A 23381-nucleotide genomic window follows, 5' to 3' on the forward strand; every position below is an offset into this window, starting at 1 on the left:
TAAACATGGCTACACATGAACTGAGTTAAGAAAGAGAACACAGTCTCACATTTAGAAGACATTCTTATGCCTGCTTATGTTGGAAGGAGAGGTGGGGTGATGCATAAAACCAGTGTTTGATATAAGCACAGCTACCATTTCAAAAACCAATTATGGAATAGACAAGACCGACACCTTCCAGTGAAAGGGACTCAAAACCCAATATTTCCCGCACAGGAATAGATCTCACTAGTAAGAATCTTAAAACCTAAGTATTAATATGTCTCCATAAGGGAATCAAGTGTGTCTAGACTGGCATAAACATGGCAGCGAGAATCAGCTCAAACCCACTATAAAAAGGAATTTCAAAAACAAATCAAAAAAACAGGGAAATCCTTTACAATTCCTTCAGGGTCACTGACGAAACCTGGAATGCCCCTATCTACAATGACAGCTGGATGTGGCATAAGGCAGGACACTTGGGACTGAGAGGATTGGTGAGATTGGGTGAGCAAATGCAGACCCTTTAAAGCAATAATGCCAGGCCCCCATTCCATGGGCCCCAACTCTAAAGGTTGAAGGGAATATTACTAAAGCTATAACATGTACCGGAAACCTAGAGAATGAACACACTGTGAATACGAAAGGTTTCTAAAACTCAGCGAATTGTCCCTCTCCTGGTGCTCCGGTTTGACTTTCCAACTGCTTTACTATCAATCTCCCAACTTGGAGAGACAGCCCATTTAAGCTCCTGGTTCGCACACGTTGCCAATTTGGCAGAGGATGAAAGGGAAGAGGAAGAACCAATGAGAGAGTAGCTGTTAGGCATTTGGACGGACACATGTAACTCTAATTTCCCGGCAGGAAAGAGAATTAACCAAGGTCTCAGCCATCAACCCGGAACCAGTATAGGTCCTGAACCAAAATTTTGGACTTGCATTCAGCTCACAAAAAACGGGTTGAAAAATGGAGCTCAGGGGCACAGAAATTCACAACCTGGCAGAGTAATAAAGGAAAACTATCATCAAAAAGTCTGCTGAGGGAAGACAACGAGGCCAACTTGAATGCGAGGCAGAATAGCAGGAAACAGATTTCAAGAGGTACGTAGGAATCGCCTGTAAAGCACAGGAAGTGGGGCACAACTTCGATTCGACAATGATGCACTTGGCCAAAAAATGCGTATGCATTTTCTGTTCAATATATTCAGGAGAAAACGCATACGCACTTTTTGGCTAAGCAAGCAAGCGGGCAATGCAAATCTGCACTACAAAGAAGTATCTCTTCCCACCGGTCAAAAGGGACATCCAAAAATGTGTAAAAACCAGAAAGGCAAGAAAGGCATTGGAGAACAGAAGCCTTGATTTGCTGTTGGGCGGGATGTAAATTGCCAACTGCCTCAGTGGAGGAGTGCATTGTGTTCCCTAAAACAAGTAAACAACAGAGCTACAGAGCCAAGGACATATCCAGTCTAGGGAATATACCTTGGGAAAACTGAAAATCAATATTTCACAGCCATCCCCAAATTCAGGGCTGCACCGCTTACAAGAACCTCAACTTGGGTACACCTTAAATATCCCAGGAAATATAAAAATGGTTCAAAAAATTATGGTACTTACGTACTATGGAATAACCCTCAGCCATGAAATCAATGTCATAACACCAGTAGCAGCAAAGTGAGTGGATTCAGGTACGATGATTCTAAGTGAAATAAATCACACAGAAAAAGAAACTTATCATAAGATATCACTTAGGAAGATCCTGTAAACATGGTATACATGAACAGAGTTAGGATAGAGAACAGAGTCTCACATCGAGAAAACACTCTTATGCCTGCTTAAGGGGGATGGAGAGGTGAGGTGATGCATAAAACCAGAGTTTGATATAAGCACAGGTACCGTTCCAAAAACCAACTATGGAATAGACAAGACCTACACCTTCCTCAGTGAAAGGGACTCAAAACACCATATTTCCGGAAGAGGAATAGATCTCACTAGTAAGAATCTTAAAACGTATGTATTTATATGTCACAATTAGGGAATCAAGTGCGTCTAGACTGGCATAAACATGGCTGCGAGAATCAGCTCAAACACACTATAAAAAGGAATTTCAAAAAGAAATCAAAAAAAAAAGGAAATACTTTAAAATTCCTTCAGGGTCTCTGACGAAACCTGGAATCCCCCTATCTACAATGACAGCTGGATGTGGCATAAGGATGGACACTTGGGACTGAGAGGACTGGTGAGATTGGGTGAGCAAATGCAGACCCGTTAAAGGAATAATGCCTGGCCCCCATTCCATGGGTCCCATCTCTCCAGGTTGAAGGGAATATTAATACAGCTATAACATGTACGGGAAACCTAGAGAATGGACACAGTGTGAATACGAAACGTTTCTAAAACTCAACGAGTAGTCCCTCTCCTGTGCTCCTGTTTGACTTTCCAAATGCTTTACTATCAATCTCCCAACTAGGAGAGACAGCCCCTTTAAGCTCCTGGTGCACACAGTTTGCCAATTCGGCAGAGGATGAAAGGGAAGAGGGAGAACCAATGACAGAGTAGCTGTTAGGCATTTGGACGTGCACGTGTCACTCTAATTTCCCGGGATAAAGAAGAATTAACCAAAGTCTCAGCCACCCACCGGGAACCAGTATAGGACCTGAACCAAAATTTTGGACATGCATTCGGCTAAAAAAAATGAGTTGAATACTGGAGCTCAGAGGCACAGAAATTCACAAACTGGCAGAGTAATAAAGGACAACTATCGTCAAAAATTCCCTATAGGGAAGGCAACGAGGCCTACTTGAAAGCGAGGCAGAATAGCAGGAAACAGATTTCAAGAGGTACGTAAGAATCACCTGTAAACCACAGGAACATTGGCAAAACTTCGACAATGATGCACTTGGCCAGAAAGAGCTTATGCGTTTTCTCCTGAATATATTCAGGAGAAACACATGCACTCTTTTTGGCCAAGCAAGCAAGCGGGCAATGCAAATCTGCACTACAAAGAAGTATCTCTTCCCACCGGTCAAAAGGGATGTCTAAAAAATGTGTAAAAACCAGAAAGGCAAGACAGGCCCTGGAGAACTGGATTCTTGATTTGCTGATGGGCGGGATGTAAATTGCCAACTGCCTCACTGGAGGAGTGCATTGTGATCCCTAAAACAAGTAAACAACAGAGCTACAGAGCCACGGGTATTTCCAGTTTAGGGAATATACCTTGGGAAAACTGAAAATCAATATGACAGAGCCACCCCCAAATTCAGGGCTGCACTGCTTACAAGAACCTCTACTTCGGTACACTTTAATTATCCCAAGAAATATAAAAATGGTTCTAAAAATTGTAGTACTTACGTACGATGGAATATCCCTCAGCCATGAAATCAATGTCATAAGACCAGTAGCACCAAAGTGATTGGATTCTGGTACGATGAATCTAAGTGAAATAAGTCACACAGAAAAATAAACTTTTCATAAGATATCATTTATGAAAATCCTGTAAACATGGGTAAACATGAACTGAGTTAGGAAAGAGAACAGAGTCTCACATTTAGAAAACACTCTAATTCCTGCTTAAGGGGAAAGGAGAGGTGGGGTGATGCATAAAACCAGAGTTTGATATAAGCACAGGTACCATTTCTAAAACCAACTGTGGAATAGACAAGACCTACACCTTCCTCAGTGAAAGGGACTCAAAACCCCATATTTCCCACAGAGGAATAGATCTGACTAGTAAGAATCTTTAAACCTATGTATTGATATGTCTCTGTAAGGGAATCAAGTGTGTCTAGACTGGCATAAACAATGCAGCGAGAATCAGCTCAAACCCACTATAAAAATGAATTTCAAAAACAAAACCAAAAAACAGGGCAATTCTTTACATTTCCTCAGGGTCTCTTATGAAACCTGGAATGAACCTATCTACAATGACAGCTGGATGTGGCATAAGGCTGGACACTTGGGACTGAGAGGTTTGGTGAGATTGGGTGAGCAAATGCAGACACTTTAAAGCAAAAATGCATGGCCCCCATTCCATGGGTACCAACTCTGCATGTTGAAGGGAATATTACTACAGCTATAACATGTACGGGAAACCTAGAGAATGGACACACTGTGAATACAAAAGGTTTCTAAAACTCAACGAGTAGTCCCTCTCCTGGTGCTCCGGTTTGACTTTCCAACTGCTTTCCTATCAATCTCCCAACTTGGAGATACAACCTCTTTAACCTCCTGGTTCGCACAGGTTGCACATGCACTCTTTTTGGCCAAGCAAGCAAGCGGGCAATGCAAATCTGCACTACAAAGAAGTATCTCTTCCCACCGGTCAAAAGGGATGTCTAAAAAATGTGTAAAAACCAGAAAGGCAAGACAGGCCCTGGAGAACTGGATTCTTGATTTGCTGATGGGCGGGATGTAAATTGCCAACTGCCTCACTGGAGGAGTGCATTGTGTCCCCTAAAACAAGTAAACAACAGAGCTACAGAGCCAAGGGCATTTCCAGTCTATGGTATATACCTTGGGAAAACTGAAAATAAATATGAGAGAGCCATCCCCAATTTCAGGGCTGCACTGATTACAAGAACCTCAACATGGGTACACCTTAAATATCCCAGGACATATAAAAATGTTTCAGAAAATTGTGGTACTTATGTACGATGGAATATCCCTCAGCCATGAAATCAATGTCATAAGACCAGAAGGAGCAAAGTGAGTGGATTAAGGTACAATGATTGTAAGTGAAATAAGTCACACAGAAATAGAAACTTATCATAAGATATCACTTATGAAGATCCTGTAAACATGGCTACACATGAACTGATTTAGGAAAGAGAACAGAGTCTCACAGTTAGAAAACGCACTTATGTCTGCTTAAGATGGAAGGAGAGTTGGTGTGATGCATAAAACCAGAGTTTGATATAAGCACAGGTACCGTTCCAAAAACTAACTATGGAATAGACAAGACCTACACCTTCATCAGTGAAAGGGACTAAAAATACGATATTTCCCGGAGAGGAATAGAACTCACTAGTAAGAATCTTAAAACCTATGTATCGACATATCTCCATAAGGGAATCAAGTGTGTCTAGACTGGCATAAACATGGCAGCGAGAATCAGCTCAAACCCACTATAAAAAGGAATTTCAAAAAGAAATCAAAAAAACAGGGAAATCCTGTACAATTCCTTCAGGGTCTCTGACGAAACCTGGAATGACACTATCTACAATGACCGCAAGATATGGCATAAGGCTGGACACTTGGGACTGAGAGGATTGCTGAGATTGGGTGAGCAAATGCAGACACTTTAAAGCAAAAAGGCATGTTCCCCATTCCATGGGTCCCAACTATCCATGTTGAAGGGAATATTACTACAGCTATAACATGTACGGGAAACCTAGAGAATGGACATACTGTGAATACAAAAGGTTTGTAAAACTCAACGAGTAGTCCCTCTCCTGGTGCTCCGGTTTGACTTTCCAACTGCTTTACTATCAATCTCCCAACTTGGAGAGACAGCCCCTTTAACCTCCTGGTTCGCACAGGATGCCAATTTGGCAGAGGATGGAAGGGAAGAGGGAGAACCAATGAGAGAGTAGCTGTTAGGCATTTGGACGGGCACATGTCACTCTATTTTCCCGGCAGGAAGAAGAATTAACCAGAGTCTCAGCCACCCACCGGGAACCAGTATAGGTCCTGAACCAAAATTTTGGACTTGCGTACAGCTCACAAAAAACGAGTTGAAAAATTGAGCTCAGGGGCACAGCAATTCACAAACTGGCAGAGTAATAAAGGACAACTGTCGTCCAAAAATCTGTTGAGGAAAGGCAACGAGGCGGACTTGAAAGCGACGCAGAATAGCAGGAAACAGATTTCAAGAGGAACGTAGGAATCGCCTGTAAAGCACAGAAAGAGGGGCACAACCTCCACAAGGATGCACTTGGCCAAAAAGGGCGTAAGCGTTTTCTACTGAATATATTCAGGAGAAAACGCATACGCCCTTCTTGGCGAAGCAAGCAAGCCTGCAATGACAATCTGCACTACAAAGAAGTATCTCTTCCCACCGGTCAAAAGTGAATTCCACAAAGTGTGTAAAACCAGAAAGGCAAGACAGGACCTGGAGAACAGGAGCCTTGATTTGCTGATGGGCGGGATGTAAATTGACAACTGCCTCACAGGAGGAGTGAATTGTGTTCCGTAAAACAAGTAAACAACAGAGTTACAGAGCCTAGGGCATTTTCAGTCTAGGGAATATACCTTGGGAAATCTGAAAATCAATAAGTCAGAATCATCCACAAATTCAGGGCTACACTGCTTACAAAAACCTCAACTTGGGTACACCTTAAATATCCCAGGACATATGAAAATGGTTCAAAAAATTGTGGTACTTATTTAGGATGGAATATCCATCAGCCATGAAATCAATGTCATACGACCAGGAGCAGCAAAGTGAGTGGATTCAGGTACGATGATTCTGAGTGAAATAAGTCACACAGAAAAAGAATCTTATCATAAGATATCACTTATGAAGATCCTGTAAACATGGTTACACATGAACTGATTTAGGAAAGAGAACAGAGTCTCACAGTTAGAAAACCCTCTTATGTCTGCTTAAGGTGGAAGGAGAGGTGGGGTGATGCCTAAAACCAGAGTTTGATATAAGCACACGTATGGTTCCAAAAACCAACTATGGAATAGACAAGACCTACACCTTCCTCAGTGAAAGGGACTCAAAACCCCATATTTCCCGCAGAGGAATACATCTCACTAGTAATAATCTTAAAACCTATGTATTGGTATGTTTCCATAAGGGAATCAAGTGTGTCTAGACTGTCATAAACATGGCAGCGAGAATCATCTAAAACACACTAAAAAAGGAATTTCAAAAACAAACCAAAAAAACAGGGAAATCCTTTACAATTCCTTCAGGGTCTCTGATGAAACCTGGAATGACCCTATCTACAATGACAGCTGGATGTGGCATAAGGCTGTACACTTGGGACGGAGAGGATTGGTGAGATTGGGTGAGCAAATGCAGACCCTTTAAAGCAATAATACATGGCCCCCATTCCATGGGTTCCAACTCTCCAGGTTGAAGGGAATATTACTACAGCTATAACATGTACTGGAAACCTAGAGAATGGACACACTGTGAATACGAAATGTTTCTAAAACTCAACGAATAGTCCCTCTCCTGGTGCTCCGGTTTGATTTTCCAACTGCTTTACTATCAATCTCCCAACTTGGAGAGACAGCCACTTTAAGCTCCTGGTTCGCACATGTTGCCAATTTGGCAGAGGATGAAAAGGATGAGGAAGAACCAATGAGAGAGGAGGTGTTAGTCATTTGGACGGGCATGTGTCACTCTAATTTCTCGGCAGGAAGAAAAATTAACCAAAGTCTCAGCCACCCACCGGGAACCAGTATAGGTCCGGATACAAAATTTTGGACTTGCATTCAGCTCACATAAATCGAGTTTTAAAATGGAGCTCAGGGGCACAGCAATTCACAAACTGGCAGAATAATAAAGGACAACTATCTCCCAAATGTCTGCTGAGGGAAGGCAACGAGGCCGACTTGAAAGCGAGGCAGGAAACAGATTTGAAGAGTTACGTAGGAATCGCCTGTAAAGCACAGGAAGAGATTTCAAGGGGTACGTTGGAATCACCTTTAAAGCACAGGAAGAGGGGCACAACTTCGACAATGACGCACTTGGACAAAAAGGGCGTATGCGTTTTCTCCTGAATATATTCAGGAGAAAACGCATACGCCATTTTTACCCAAGCAAGCAAGCGGGCAATGCAAATCTGCACTACAAAGAAGTATCACTTCCCACCGGTTCAAAGGGACATCCACAAAATGTGTAAAATTCAGAAAGGCAAGACAGGCCCTGGACAAGAGGGAGCCTTGTTATGCTGATGGACGGGATGTAAATTGGCAACTGCCTCACTGGTTGAGTGCATTGTGTTTCCTAAAACAAGTAAACAACAGAGCTACAGAGCCAAGGGCACTTCCAGTCTAGGGAATATACCTTGGGAAAACTGAAAATCAATAAGACAGAGCCACCCCCAAATTTAGGGCTGCACTGCTTACAAGAACCTCAACTTGGGTACACCTTAAATATCCCAGGAAATATAAAATTGGTTCAAAAAACTGTGGTATTTATGTACGATGGAATATCCCTCAGCCATGAAATCAATGTCATAAGACAAGGAGCAGCAAAGTGAGTGGATTCAGGTATGATGATTCTAAGTGAAATAAGTCACACAGAAAAAGAAACTTATCATAAGATATGACTTATGAAGATCCTGTAAACATGGATACACATGAACTGAGTTAGGAAAGAGAACAGAGTCTCACATTTAGAAAACACTCTTATGCCTGCTTAAGGGGAAAGGAGAGGTGGGGTGATGCATAAAACCAGAGTTTGATATAAGCACAGGTACCATTTCTAAAACCAACTGTGGAATAGACAAGACCTACACCTTCCTCAGTGAAAGGGACTCAAAACCCCATATTTCCCGCCGAGGAATAGATCTGACTAGTGAGAATCTTAAAACCTATGTATTGATATGTCTCTGTAAGGGAATCAAGTGTGTCTAGACTGGCATAAACATGGCAGCGAGAATCAGCTCACACCCACTATAAAAAGGAATTTCAAAAACAAAACTAAAAAACAGGGTAATTCTTTACATTTCCTTCAGGGTCCCTGATGAAACCTGGAATGACCCTATCTACAATGACAGCTGGATGTGGCATAAGGCTGGACACTTGGGACTGAGAGGATTGGTGAGATTGGGTGAGCAAATGCAGACCCTTTAAAGCAAAAACGCATGGCCCCCATTCCATGGGTCCCAACTATCCATGTTGTAGGGAATATTACTACAGCTATAACATGTACGGGAAACCTAGAGAATGGACACACTGTGAATACAAAAGGTTTCTAAAACTCAACGAGTAGTCCCTCTCCTGGTGCTCCGGTTTGATTTTCCAACTGCTTTACTATCAATCTCCCAACTTGGAGAGACAATCCCTTTAACCTCCTGTTTCGCACAGGTTGCCAAATTGGCAGAGGATGGAAGGGAAGAGGGAGAACCAATGAGAGAGTAGCTGTTAGGCATTTGGACAGGCACATGTCACTCTAATTTCCCGGCAGGAAGAAGAATTAACCAGAGTCTCAGCCACCCACCTGGAACAAGTATATGTCCTGAACCAAAATTTTGGAATTGCGTACAGCTCACAAAAAACGAGATGAAAAATGGAGCTCAGGGGCACAGCAATTCACAAACTGGCAGAATAATAATGGACAACTGTCGTCCAAATATCTGTTGAGGGAAGGCAACGAGGCGGACTTGAAAGCGAGGCAGAATAGCAGGAAACAGATTTCAAGAGGTACTTTGGAATCGCCTTTAAAGCACAGGAAGAGGGGCACAGCTTCATCAATGACGCACTTGGCCAAAAACGGCGTATGCGTTTTCTCCTGAATATATTCAGTAGAAAACGCATACGCCCTTTTTGGCCAAGCAAGCAAGCGGGCAATGCAAATCTGCACCACAAAGAAGTATCACTTCCCACCGGTCAAAAGGGACAACCACAAAATGTGTAAAAACCAGAAAGGCAAGACAGGCCCTGGAGAACAGGGAGCCTTGTTATGCTGATGGGCGGGATGAAATTGCCAACTGCCTCACTGGAGGAGTGCAATGCGTTCCCTAAAAGAAGTAATCAACAGAGCTACAGAGCCAAGGGCACATCCAGTCTAGGGAATATACCTTGGGAAAACTGAAAATCAATAAGACAGAGCCACCCCCAAATTTAGGGCTGCACTGCTTACAAGAACCTCCACATGGGTACACATTAAATATCCCAGGAAATATAAAATTGCTTCAAAAAACTGTGGTATTTATGTACGATGGAATATCCCTCAGCCATGAAATCAATGTCATAAGACCAGGAGCAGCAAAGTGAGTGGATTCAGGTACGATGATTCTAAGTGAAATAAGTCACACAGAAAAAGAAACTTCTCATAAGATATCACTTATGAAGATCCTGTAAACATGGCTACACATGAACTGAGTTAGGAAAGAGAACAGAGTCTCACATTTAGAAAACACTCTTATTCCTGCTTAAGGGGAAAGGAGAGGTGGGATGATGCATAAAACCAGAGTTTGATATAAGCACAGGTACCATTTCTAAAACCAACTGTGGAATAGACAAGACCTACACCTTCCTCAGTGAAAGGGACTCAAAACCCCATATTTCCCACAGAGGAATAGATCTGACTAGTAAGAATCTTAAAAGCTATGTATTGATATGTCTCTGTAAGGGAATCAAGTGTGTCTAGACTGGCATAAGCATGGCAGAGAGAATCAGCTCAAACCCACTCTAAAAAGGAATTTCAAAAACAAAACCATAAAACAGGGAAATTCTTTACATTTCCTTCAGGGTCTCTTATGAAACCTGGAATGACCCTATCTACAATGACAGCTGGATGTGGCATAAGGCTGGACACTTGGGACTGAGAGGATTGGTGAGATTGGGTGAGCAAAAGCAGACCCTTTAAGGCAAAAATGCATGGCCCCCATTCCATGGGTCCCAACTCTCCATGTTGAAGGGAATATTACTACAGATATAACATGTACGGGAAACCTAGAGAATGGACACACAGTGAATACAAAAGGTTTCTAAAACTCAACGAGAAGTCCCTCTCCTGGTGCTCCGGTTTGACTTTCCAACTGCTTTACTATCAATCTTCCAACTTGGAGAGACAGCCCCTTTAACCTCCTGGTTCGCACAGGTTGCCAATTTGGCAGAGGATGGAAGGGAAGAGGGAGAACCAATGAGAGAGTAGCTGTTAGACATTTGGACGGGCACATGTCACTCTAATTTCACGGCAGGAAGAAGAATTAACCAGAGTCTCAGCCACCCACCGGGAACCAGTATAGGTTCTGAACCAAAATTTTGGACTTGCGTACAGCTCACAAAAAACGAGTTGAAAAATGGAGCTCAGGGGCACAGCAATTCACAAACTGGCAGAGTAATAAAGGACAACTGTCCTCCAAAAATCTGTTGAGGGAAGGCAACGAGGCGGACTTGAAAGCGAGGCAGAATAGCAGGAAACAGATTTCAAGAGGTACGTTGGAATCGCCTTTAAAGCACAGGAAGAGGGGCACAACGTCGACAATGACGAACTTGGCCATAAAGGGCGTATGCGTTTTCTCCTGAATATATTCAGGAGAAAACGCATACGCCCTTTTTGGCCAAGCAAGCAATCGGGCAATGCAAATCTGCACTACAAAGAAGTATCACTTCCCACCGGTCAAAAGGGACATCCACAAAATGTGTAAAAACCAGAAAGGCAAGACAGTCCCTGGAAAACCGTGAGCCTTGTTATGCTGATGGGCGGGATGTAAATTGCCAACTGCCTCACTGGAGGAGTGCATTGCGTTCCCTAAAACAAGTAAACAACAGAGCTACAGAGCCAAGTGCACATCCAGTCTAGGGAATATACCTTGGGAAAACTGAAAATCAATAAGACAGGGCCACCCCCAAATTTAGGGCTGCACTGCTTACAAGAACCTCAACTTGGGTACACCTTAAATATCCCAGGAAATATAAAAATGGTTCAAAAAACTGTGGTATTTATGTACGATGGAATATCCCACAGCCATGAAATCAATGTCATAAGACCAGGAGCAGCAAAGTGAGTGGATTCAGGTACGATGATTCTAAGTGAAATAAGTCACAGAGAAAAAGAAACTTATCATAAGATATAACTTATGAAGATCCTGTAAACATGGCTACACATGAACTGAGTTAGGAAAGAGAACAGAGTCTCACACTTAGAAAACACTCTTATGCCTGCTTAAGGGGAAAGGAGAGGTGGGGTGATGCATAAAACCAGAGTTTAATATAAGCACAGGTACCATTTCTAAAACCAACTGTGGAATAGACAAGACCTACACCTTCCTCAGTGAAAGGGACTCAAAACCACATATTTCCCGCAGAGGAATAGATCTGACTAGTAAGAATCTTAAAACCTATGTATTGATATGTCTCAGTAAGGGAATCAAGTGTGTCTAGACTGGCATAAACATGGCAGCGAGAATCAGCTCAAACCCACTATAAAAAGGAATTGCAAAAACAAATCCAAACAACAGGGAAATTCTTTACATTTCCTTCAGGGTTTCTGATGAAACCTGGAATGACCCTATCTACAATGACAGCTGGATGTGGCATAAGGCTGGACACTTGGGACTGAGAGGATTGGTGAGATTGGGTGAGCAAATGCAGACCCTTTAAAGCAAAAATGCATGGACCCCATTCCATGGGTCCCAACTCTCCATGTTGAAGGGAATATTACTACAGGTATAACATGTACGGGAAACCTAGAGAATGGACACACTGTGAATACAAAAGGTTTCTAAAACTCAACGAGTAGTCCCTCTCCTGGTGCTCCGGTTAGACTTTCCAACTGCTTTACTATCAATCTCCCAAATTGGAGAGACAACCCCTTTAACCTCCTGGTTCGCACAGGTTGCCAATTTGGCAGAGGATGGAAGGGAAGAGGGAGAACCAATGAGAGAGTAGCTGTTAGGCATTTGGACGGGAACATGTCACTAATTTCCCGGCAGGAAGAAGAATTAACCAGAGTCACAGCCACCCACCGGAACCAGTATAGGTCCTGAACCAAAATTTTGGACTTGCGTACAGCTCACAAATAACAAGTTGAAAAATGGAGCTCAGGGGCACAGCAATTCACAAACTGGCAGAGTAATAAAGGACAACTATCGTCCAAAAATCTGTTGAGGGAAGGCAACGAGGCAGACTTGAAAGCGAGGAAGAATAGCAGGAAACAGATTTCAAGAGGTACGTTGGAATCGCCTTTAAAGCACAGGAAGAGGGGCACAACTTCGACAATGACGCACTTGTCCAAAAAGGGCGTATGCGTTTTCTCCTGTCAGGAGAAAACGCATACGCCCTTTTTGGCCAAGCAAGCAAGCGGGCAATGCAAATCGGCACTACAAAGAAGTATCACTTCCCACCGGTCAAAAGGGACATCCACAAATGTGTAAAAACCAGAAAGGCAAGACAAGCCCTGGAGAACAGGGAGCCTTGTTATGCTGATGGGCGGGATGTAAATTGCCAACTGCCTCACTGGAGTAGTGCATTGCGTTCCCTAATAAAAGTAAACAACAGAGCTACAGAGCCAAGTGCACTTCCAGTCTAGGGAATATACATTGGGAAAACTGAAAATCAATAAGACAGAGCAACCCCCAAATTTAGGGCGGCACTGCTTACAAGAACCTCAAATTGGGTACACCTTTAATATCCCAGGAAATATAAAAATGGTTCAAAAAACTGTGGTATTTATGTCCGATGGAATATCCCTCAGCCATGAAATCAACGTCATAAGACAAGGAGCAGCAAAGTGAGTGGATTCAGGTACGATGATTCTAAGTGAAATAAGTCACACAGAAAAACAAACTTATCATAAGATATCACTTATGAAGATCCTGTAAACATGGCTACACATGAACTGAGTTAGGAAAGAGAACAGAGTCTCACATTTAGAAAACACTCTTATGCCTGCTTAAGGGGAAAGGAGAGGTGGGGTGATGCATAAAACCAGAGTTTGATATAAGCACAGGTACCATTTCCAAAACCAACTGTGGAATAGATAAGACCTACACCTTCCTCAGTGAAAGGGACTCAAAACCACATATTTCCCGCAGAGGAATAGATCTGACTAGTAAGAATCTTAAAACCTATGTATTGATATGTCTCTGTAAGGGAATCAAGTGTGTCTAGACTGGCATAAACATGGCAGAGAGAATCAGCTCAAACCCACTATAAAAAGGAATTTCAAAAAGAAAACCAAAAAACAGGGAAATTCTTTACATTTCCTTCAGGGTCTCTGATAAAACCTGGAAAAACCCTGTCTACAATGACAGCTGGATGTGGCATAAGGCTGGACAGTTGGGACTGAGAGGATTGGTGATATTGGGTGAGCACATGCAGACTCTTTAAAGCAAAAATGCATGGCCCCCCTTCCTTGGGTCCCAACTCTCCATGTTGAAGGGAATATTACTACAGCTATAACATGTACGGGAAACCTAGAGAATGGACACACTGTGAATACAAAAGGTTTCTAAAACTCAACGTGTAGTCCCTCTCCTGGTGCTCCGGTTTGACTTTCCAACTGCTTTACTATCAATCTCCCAACTTGGAGAGACAGCCCCTTTAACATCCTGGTTCGCACAGGTTGCCAATTTGGCAGAGGATGGAAGGGAAGAGGGAGAACCAATGAGAGAGTTACTGTTAGGCATTTGGACGGGCACATGTCACTCTAATTTCCCGGCAGGAAGAAGAATTAACCAGAGTCTCAGCCACCCACCGGGAACCAGTATAGGTCCTGAACCAAAATTTTGGACTTGCGTACAGCTCACAAAAAACGAGTTGGAAAATGGAGCTCAGGGCCACAGCAATTCACAAACTGGCAGAGTAATAAAGGACAACTATCGTCCAAAAATCTGTTGAGGGAAGGCAACGAGGCAGACTTGAAAGCCAGGCAGAATAGCAGGAAACAGATTTCAAGAGGTACGTTGGAATCGCCTTTAAAGCACAGGAAGAGGGGCAAAACTTCGATAATGACGCAGTTGGCCAAAAAGGGCATATGCGTTTTCTCCTGAGTATATTCAGGAGAAAACGCATACGCCCTTTTTTGCCAAACAAGCAAGCGGGCAATGCAAATCTGCACTACAAAGAAGTATCACTTCCCACCGGTCAAAAGGGACATCCACAAAATGTGTAAAAACCAGAAAGGCAAGACAGGCCCTGGAGAACAGGGAGCCTTGTTATGCTGATGGGCGGGATGTAAATTGCCAACTGCCTCACTGGAGGAGTGCATTGCGTTCCCTAAAACAAGTAAACAACAGAGCTACAGAGCCAAGTGCACTTCCAGTCTAGGGAATATACATTGGGAAAACTGAAAATCAATAAGACAGAGCCACCCCCAAATTTAGGGCTGCACTGCTTACAAGAACCTCAAATTGGGTACACCTTTAATATCCCAGGAAATATAAAAATGGTTCAAAAAATGTGGTATTTATGTCCGATGGAATATCCCTCAGCCATGAAATCAATGTCATAAGACCAGGAGCAGCAAAGTGAGTGGATTCAGGTACGATGATTCTAAGTGAAATAAGTCACACAGAAAAAGAAACTTATCATAAGATATCACTTATGAAGATCCTGTAAACATGGCTACACATGAACTGAGTTAGGAAAGAGAACAGAGTCTCACATTTAGAAAACACTCTTATGCCTGCTGAAGGGGAAAGGAGAGGTGGGGTGATGCATAAAACCAGAGTTTGATATAAGCACAGGTACCATTTCCAAAACCAACTGTGGAATAGACAAGACCTACACCTTCCTCAGTGAAAGGGACTCAAAACGCCATATTTCCCGCAGAGGAATAGATCTGACTAGTAAGAATCTTAAAACCTATGTATTGATATGTCTCTGTAAGGGAATCAAGTGTGTCTAGACTGGCATAAACATGGCAGAGAGAATCAGCTCAAACCCACTATAAGAAGGAATTTCAAAACAAAACCAAAAAACAGGGAAATTCTTTACATTTCCTTCAGGGTCTCTGATGAAACCTGGAAAAACCCTGTCTACAATGACAGCTCGATGTGGCATAAGGCTGGACACTTGGGACTGAGAGGATTGGTGAGAGTGGGTGAGCAAATGCAGACCCTTTAAAGCAAAAATGCATGGCCCCCATTCCATGGGTCCCAACTCTCCATGTTGAAGGGAATATTACTACAGGTATAACATGTACGGGAAACCTAGAGAATGGACACACTGTGAATACAAAAGGTTTCTAAAACTCAACGAGTAGTCCCTCTCCTGGTGCTCCGGTTTGACTTTCCAACTGCTTTTCTATCAATCTCCCAACTTGGAGAGACAGCCCCTTTAACCTCCTGGTTCGCACAGGTTGTCAATTTGGCAGAGGATGGAAGGGAAGAGGGAGAACCAATGAGAGAGTTACTGTTAGGCATTTGGACGGGCACATGTCACTCTAATTTCCTGGCAGGAAGAAGAATTAACCACAATCTCAGCCACCCACCGGGAACCAGTATAGGTCCTAAACCAAAATTTTGGACTTGCGTACAGCTCACAAAAAACGAGTTGATAAGGGAGCTCAGGGCCACAGCAATTCACAAACTGGCAGAGTAATAAAGGACAACTATCGTCCAAAAATCTGTTGAGGGAAGGCAACGAGGCAGACTTGAAAGCCAGGCAGAATAGCAGGAAACAGATTTCAAGAGGTATGTTGGAATCGCCTTTAAAGCACAGGAAGAGGGGCACAACTTCGACAATGACGCAGTTGGCCAAAAAGGGCGTATGCGTTTTCTCCTGAATATATTCAGGAGAAAACGCATACGCCCTTTTTGGCCAAACAAGCAAGCGGGCAATGCAAATCTGCACTACAAAGAAGTATCACTTCCCACCGGTCAAAAGGGACATCCACAAAATGTGTAAAAACCAGAAAGGCAAGACAGGCCCTGGAGAACAGGGAGCCTTGTTATGCTGATGGGCGGGATGTAAATTGCCAACTGCCTCACTGGAGGAGTGCATTGCGTTCCCTAAAACAAGTAAACAACAGAGCTACAGAGCCAAGGGCACTTCCAGTCTAGGGAATATACATTGGGAAAACTGAAAATCAATAAGACAGAGCCACTCCCAAATTTAGGTCTGCACTGCTTACAAGAACCTCTACTTGGTTACACCTTAAATATCCCAGGAAATATAAAAATGGTTCAAAAAACTGTGGTATTTATGTCCGATGGAATATCCCTCAGCCATGAAATCAATGTCATAAGACCAGGAGCAGCAAAGTGAGTGGATTCAGGTACGATGATTCTAAGTGAAATAAGTCACATAGAAAAAGAAACTTATCATAAGATATGACTTATGAAGATCCTGTAAACATGGCTACACATGAACTGAGTTAGGAAAGAGAACAGTGTCTCACATTGAGAAAACACTCTTATGCCTGCTTAAGGGGAAAGGAGAGGTGGGTGATGCATAAAACCAGAGTTTGATATAAGCACAGGTACCATTTCCAAAACCAACTGTGGAATAGACACGACCTACACCTTCCTCAGTGAAAGGGACTCAAAACCCCATATTTCCCGCAGAGGAATAGATCTGACTAGTAAGAATCTTAAAACCTATGTATTGATATGTCTCTGTAAGGGAATCAAGTGTGTCTAGACTGGCATAAACATGGATAAGATTCAGCTCAAACCCACTATAAAAAGGAATTTCAAAAACAAAACCAAAAAACAGGGAAATTCTTTCCATTTCCTTCAGGTTCTCTGATGAAACCAGGAAAAACCCTGTGTACAATGACAGCTGGATGTGGCATAAGGCTGGACACTTGGGACTGAGAGGATTGGTGAGATTGGGTGAGCAAATGCAGACCCTTTTAAGCAAAAATGCATGGCCCCCATTCCATGGGTCCCAACTCTCCATGTTGAAGGGAATATTACTACAGCGTTAACATGTACGGGAAACCTAGAGAATGGACACACTGTGAATACAAAAGGTTTCTAAAACTCAACGAGTAGTCCCTCTCCTGGTGCTCCGGTTTGACTTTCCAACTGCTTTACTATCAATCTCCCAACTTGGAGAGACAGCCCCTTTAACCTCCTGGTTCGCACAGGTTGCCAATTTGGCAGAGGATGGAAGGGAAGAGGGAGAACCAATGAGAGAGTTACTGTTAGGCATTTGGACGGGCACATGTCACTCTAATTTCCCGGCAGGAAGAAGAATTAACCAGAGTCTCAGCCACCCACCGGGAACCAGTATAGGTCCTGAACCAAAATTTTGGACTTGCGTACAGCTCACAAAAAACGAGTTGGAAAATGGAGCTCAGGGCCACAGCAATTCACAAACTGGCAGAGTAATAAAGGACAACTATCGTCCAAAAATCTGTTGAGGGAAGGCAACGAGGCAGACTTGAAAGCCAGGCAGAATAGCAGGAAACAGATTACAAGTGGTACGTTGGAATCGCCTTTAAAGCACAGGAAGAGGGGCACAACTTCGACAATGACGAAGTTGGCCAAAAAGGGCGTATGCGTTTTCTCCTGAATATATTCAGGAGAAAACGCATACGCCCTTTTTGGTCAAACAAGCAAGCGGGCAATGCAAATCTGCACTACAAAGAAGTATCACTTCCCACCGGTCAAAAGGGACATCCACAAAATGTGTAAAAACCAGAAAGGCAAGACAGGCCCTGGAGAACAGGGAGCCTTGTTATGCTGATGGGCGGGATGTAAATTGCCAACTGCCTCACTGGAGGAGTGCATTGCGTTCCCTAAAACAAGTAAACAACAGAGCTACAGAGCCAAGGGCACTTCCAGTCTAGGGAATATACATTGGAAAAACTGAAAATCAATAAGACAGAGCCACCCCCAAATTTAGGGCTGCACTGCTTACAAGAACCTCAACTTGGGTACACCTTAAATATCCCAGGAAATATAAAAATGGTTCAAAAAACTTTGGTATTTATGTCCGATGGAATATCCCTCAGACATGAAATCAATGTCATAAGACCAGGAGCAGCAAAGTGAGTGGATTCAGGTACGATGATTCTAAGTGAATAAGTCACACAGAAAAAGAAACTTATCATAAGATATGACTTATGAAGTTCCTGTAAACATGGCTACACATGAACTGAGTTAGGATAGAGAACAGAGTCTCACATTTAGAAAACACTCTTATGCCTGCTTAAGGGGAAAGGAGAGGTGGGGTGATGCATAAAACCAGCGTTTGATATAAGCACAGGTACCATTTCTAAAACCAACTGTGGAATAGACAAGACCTACACCTTCCTCAGTGAAAGGGACTCAAAACCCCATATTTCCCGCAGAGGAATAGATCTGACTAGTAAGAATCTTAAAACCTATGTATTGATATGTCTCTGTAAGGGAATCAAGTGTGTCTAGACTGGCATAAACATGGCAGCGAGAATGAGCTCAAAGCCACTATAAAAAGGAATTTCAAAAACAAAACCAAAAAACAGGGAAATTCTTTACATTTCCTTCAGGGTCTCTGATGAAACCTGGAATGACCCTATCTACAATGACAGCTGGATGTGGCATAAAGCTGGACACTTGGGACTGAGAGGATTGGTGAGATTGGGTGAGCAAATGCAGACGCTTTAAAGCAAAAATGCATGGCCCCCATTCCATGGGTCCCAACACTCCATGTGGAAGGGAATATTACTACGGCTATAACATGTACGGGAAACCTAGAGAATGGACACACTGTGAATACAAAAGGTTTCTAAAACTCAACGAGTAGTCCCTCTCCTGGTGCTCCGGTTTGACTTTCCAACTGCTTTACTATCAATCTCCCAACTTGGAGAGACAGCCCCTTTAACCTGCTGGTTCGCACAGGTTGCCAATTTGGCAGAGGATGGAAGGGAAGAGGGAGAACCAATGAGAGAGTAGCTGTTAGGCATTTGGACGGGCACATGTCACTCTAATTTCCCGGCAGGAAGAAGAATTAACCAGAGTCTCAGCCACCCACCGGGAACCAGTGTAGGTCTTGAACCAAAATTTTGGACTTGCGTACAGCTCACAAAAAACGAGTTGGAAAATGGAGCTCAGGGCCACAGCAATTCACAAACTGGCAGAGTAATAAAGGACAACTATCGTCCAAAAATCTGTTGAGGTAAGGCAACGAGGCGGACTTGAAAGCGAGGCAAAATAGCAGGAAACAGATTTCAAGAGGTACGTTGGAATCACCTTTAAAGCACAGGAAGAGGGGCACAACTTCGACAATGACGAACTTGGCCAAAAAGGGCGTATGCGTTTTCTCCTGAATATATTCAGGAGAAAACGCATACGCCCTTTTTGGCCAAGCAAGCTAGCGGGCAGTGCAAATCTGCACTACAAAGAAGTATCACTTCCCACCGGTCAAAAGGGACATCCACAAATGTGTAAAAACCAGAAAGGCAAGACAGGCCCTGGAGAACAAGGAGCCTTGTTATGCTGATGGGCGGGATGTAAATTGCCATCTGCCTCACTGGAGGAGTGCATTGTGTTCCCTAAAACAACTAAACAACAGAGCTACAGAGCCAAGTGCACTTCCAGTCTAGGGAATATACATTGGGAAAACTGTAAATCAATAAGACAGAGCCACCCCCAAATTTAGGGCTGTACTGCTTACAAGATCCTCAACTTGGGTACACCTTTAATATCCCAGGAAATATAAAATTGGTTCAAAAAATTGTGGTATTTATGTCCGATGGAATATCCCTCAGCCATGAAATCAATGTCATAAGACCAGGAGCAGCAAAGTGAGTGGATTCAGGTACGATGATTCTAAGTGAAATAAGTCACACAGAAAAAGAAACTTATCATAAGATATCACTTATGAAGATCCTGTAAACATGGCTACACATGAACTGAGTTAGGAAAGAGAAGAGAGTCTCACATTTAGAAAACACTCTTATGCCTGCTGAAGGGGAAAGGAGAGGTGGGGTGATGCATAAAACCAGAGTTTGATATAAGCAGAGGTACCATTTCCAAAACCAACTGTGGAATAGACAAGACCTACACCTTCCTCAGTGAAAGGGACTCAAAACCCCATATTTCCCGCAGAGGAATAGATCTGACTAGTAAGAATCTTAAAACCTATGTATTGATATGTCTCTGTAAGGGAATCAAGTGTGTCTAGACTGGCATAAACATGGCAGAGAGAATCAGCTCAAACCCACTATAAGAAGGAATTTCAAAAACAAACCAAAAAACAGGGAAATTCTTTACATTTCCTTCAGGGTCTCTGATGAAACCTGGAAAAACCCTGTCTACAATGACAGCTGGATGTGGCATAAGGCTGAACACTTGGGACTGAGAGGATTGGTGAGAGTGGGTGAGCAAATGCAGACCCTTTAAAGCAAAAATGCATGGCCCCCCTTCCATGGGTCCCAACTCTCCATGTTGAAGGGAATATTACAACAGCTATAACATGTACGGGAAACCTAGAGAATGGACACACTGTGAATACAAAAGGTCTCTAAAACTCAACGAGTAGTCCCTCTCCTGGTGCTCCGGTTTCAATTTCCAACTGCTTTACTATCAATCTCCCAACTTGGAGACACAGCCCCTTTAACCTCCTGGTTCACACAGGTTGTCAATTTGGCAGAGGATGGAAGGGAAGAGGGAGAACCAATGAGAGAGTTACTGTTAGGCATTTGGACGGGCACATGTCACTCTAATTTCCCGGCAGGAAGAATAATTAACCAGAGTCTCAGCCACCCACCGGGAACCAGTATAGGTCCTGAAGCAAATTTTTGGACTTGCGTACAGCTCACAAAAAGGAGTTGAAAAGGGAGCTCAGGGCCACAGCAATTCACAAACTGGCAGAGTAATAAAGGACAACTATCGTCCAAAAATCTGTTGAGGGAAGGCAACGAGGCAGACTTGAAAGCCAGGCAGAATAGCAGGAAACAGATTTCAAGAGGTACGTTGGAATCGCCTTTAAAGCACAGGAAGAGGGGCACAACTTTGACAATGTCGCAGTTGGCCAAAAAGGGCGTATGCGTTTTCTCCTGAATATATTCAGGAGAAAACGCATACGGCCTTTTTGGCCAAACAAGCAAGCGGGCAATGCAAATCTGCACTACAAAGAAGTATCACTTCCCACCGGTCAAAAGGGACATCCACAAAATGTGTAAAAACCAGAAAGGCAAGACAGGCCCTGGAGAACAGGGAGCCTTGTTATGCTGATGGGCGGGATGTAAATTGCCAACTGCCTCACTGGAGGAGTGCATTGCGTTCCCTAAAACCAGTAAACAACAGAGCTACAGAGCCAAGTGCACTTCCAGTCTAGGGAATATACATTGGGAAAACTGAAAATCAATAAGACAGAGCCACTCCCAAATTTAGGGCTGCACTGCTTACAAGAACCTCAACTTGGTTACACCTTAAATATCCCAGGAAATATAAAAATGGTTCAAAAAACTGTGGTATTTATGTCCGATGGAATATCCCTCAGCCATGAAATCAATGTCATAAGACCAGGAGCAGCAAAGTGAGTGGATTCAGGTACGATGATTCTAAGTGAAATAAGTCACACAGAAAAAGAAACTTATCATAAGATATCACTTATGAAGATCCTGTAAACATGGCTACACATGAACTGGGTTAGGAAAGAGAACAGAGTCTCACATTGAGAAAACACTCTTATGCCTGCTTAAGGGGAAAGGAGAGGTGGGGTGATGCATAAAACCAGAGTTTGATATAAGCACAGGTACCATTTCCAAAACCAACTGTGGAATAGACAAGACCTACACCTTCCTCAGTGAAAGGGACTCAAAACCCCATATTTCCCGCAGAGGAATAGGTCTGACTAGTAAGAATCTTAAAACCTATGTATTGATATGTCTCTGTAAGGGAATCAAGTGTTTCTAGACTGGCATAAACATGGCAGAGAGAATCAGCTCAAACACACTATAAAAAGGAATTTCAAAAACAAAACCAAAAAACAGGGAAATTCTTTCCATTTCCTTCAGGGTCTCTGATGAAACCTGGAAAAACCCTGTCTACAATGACAGCTGGATGTGGCATAAGGCTGGAAACTTGGGACTGAGAGGATTGGTGAGATTGGGTGAGCAAATGCAGACCCTTTAAAGCAAAAATGCATGGCCCCCATTCCATGGGTCCCAACACTCCATGTGGAAGGGAATATTACTACGGCTATAACATGTACGGGAAACCTAGAGAATGGACACACTGTGAATACAAAAGGTTTCTAAAACTCAACGAGTAGTCCCTCTCCTGGTGCTCCGGTTTGACTTTCCAACTGCTTTACTATCAATCTCCCAACTTGGAGAGACAGCCCCTTTAACCTGCTGGTTCGCACAGGTTGCCAATTTGGCAGAGGATGGAAGGGAAGAGGGAGAACCAATGAGAGAGTAGCTGTTAGGCATTTGGACGGGCACATGTCACTCTAATTTCCCGGCAGGAAGAAGAATTAACCAGAGTCTCAGCCACCCACCGGGAACCAGTGTAGGTCTTGAACCAAAATTTTGGACTTGCGTACAGCTCACAAAAAACGAGTTGGAAAATGGAGCTCAGGGCCACAGCAATTCACAAACTGGCAGAGTAATAAAGGACAACTATCGTCCAAAAATCTGTTGAGGTAAGGCAACGAGGCGGACTTGAAAGCGAGGCAAAATAGCAGGAAACAGATTTCAAGAGGTACGTTGGAATCACCTTTAAAGCACAGGAAGAGGGGCACAACTTCGACAATGACGAACTTGGCCAAAAAGGGCGTATGCGTTTTCTCCTGAATATATTCAGGAGAAAACGCATACGCCCTTTTTGGCCA

The sequence above is a fragment of the Mesoplodon bidens genome, assembly GCF_964165515.1.
Source record: "Mesoplodon bidens genome assembly, contig: HAP1_SCAFFOLD_69, whole genome shotgun sequence".
NCBI classification, from domain to species: Eukaryota; Metazoa; Chordata; class Mammalia; order Artiodactyla; family Ziphiidae; genus Mesoplodon; species Mesoplodon bidens.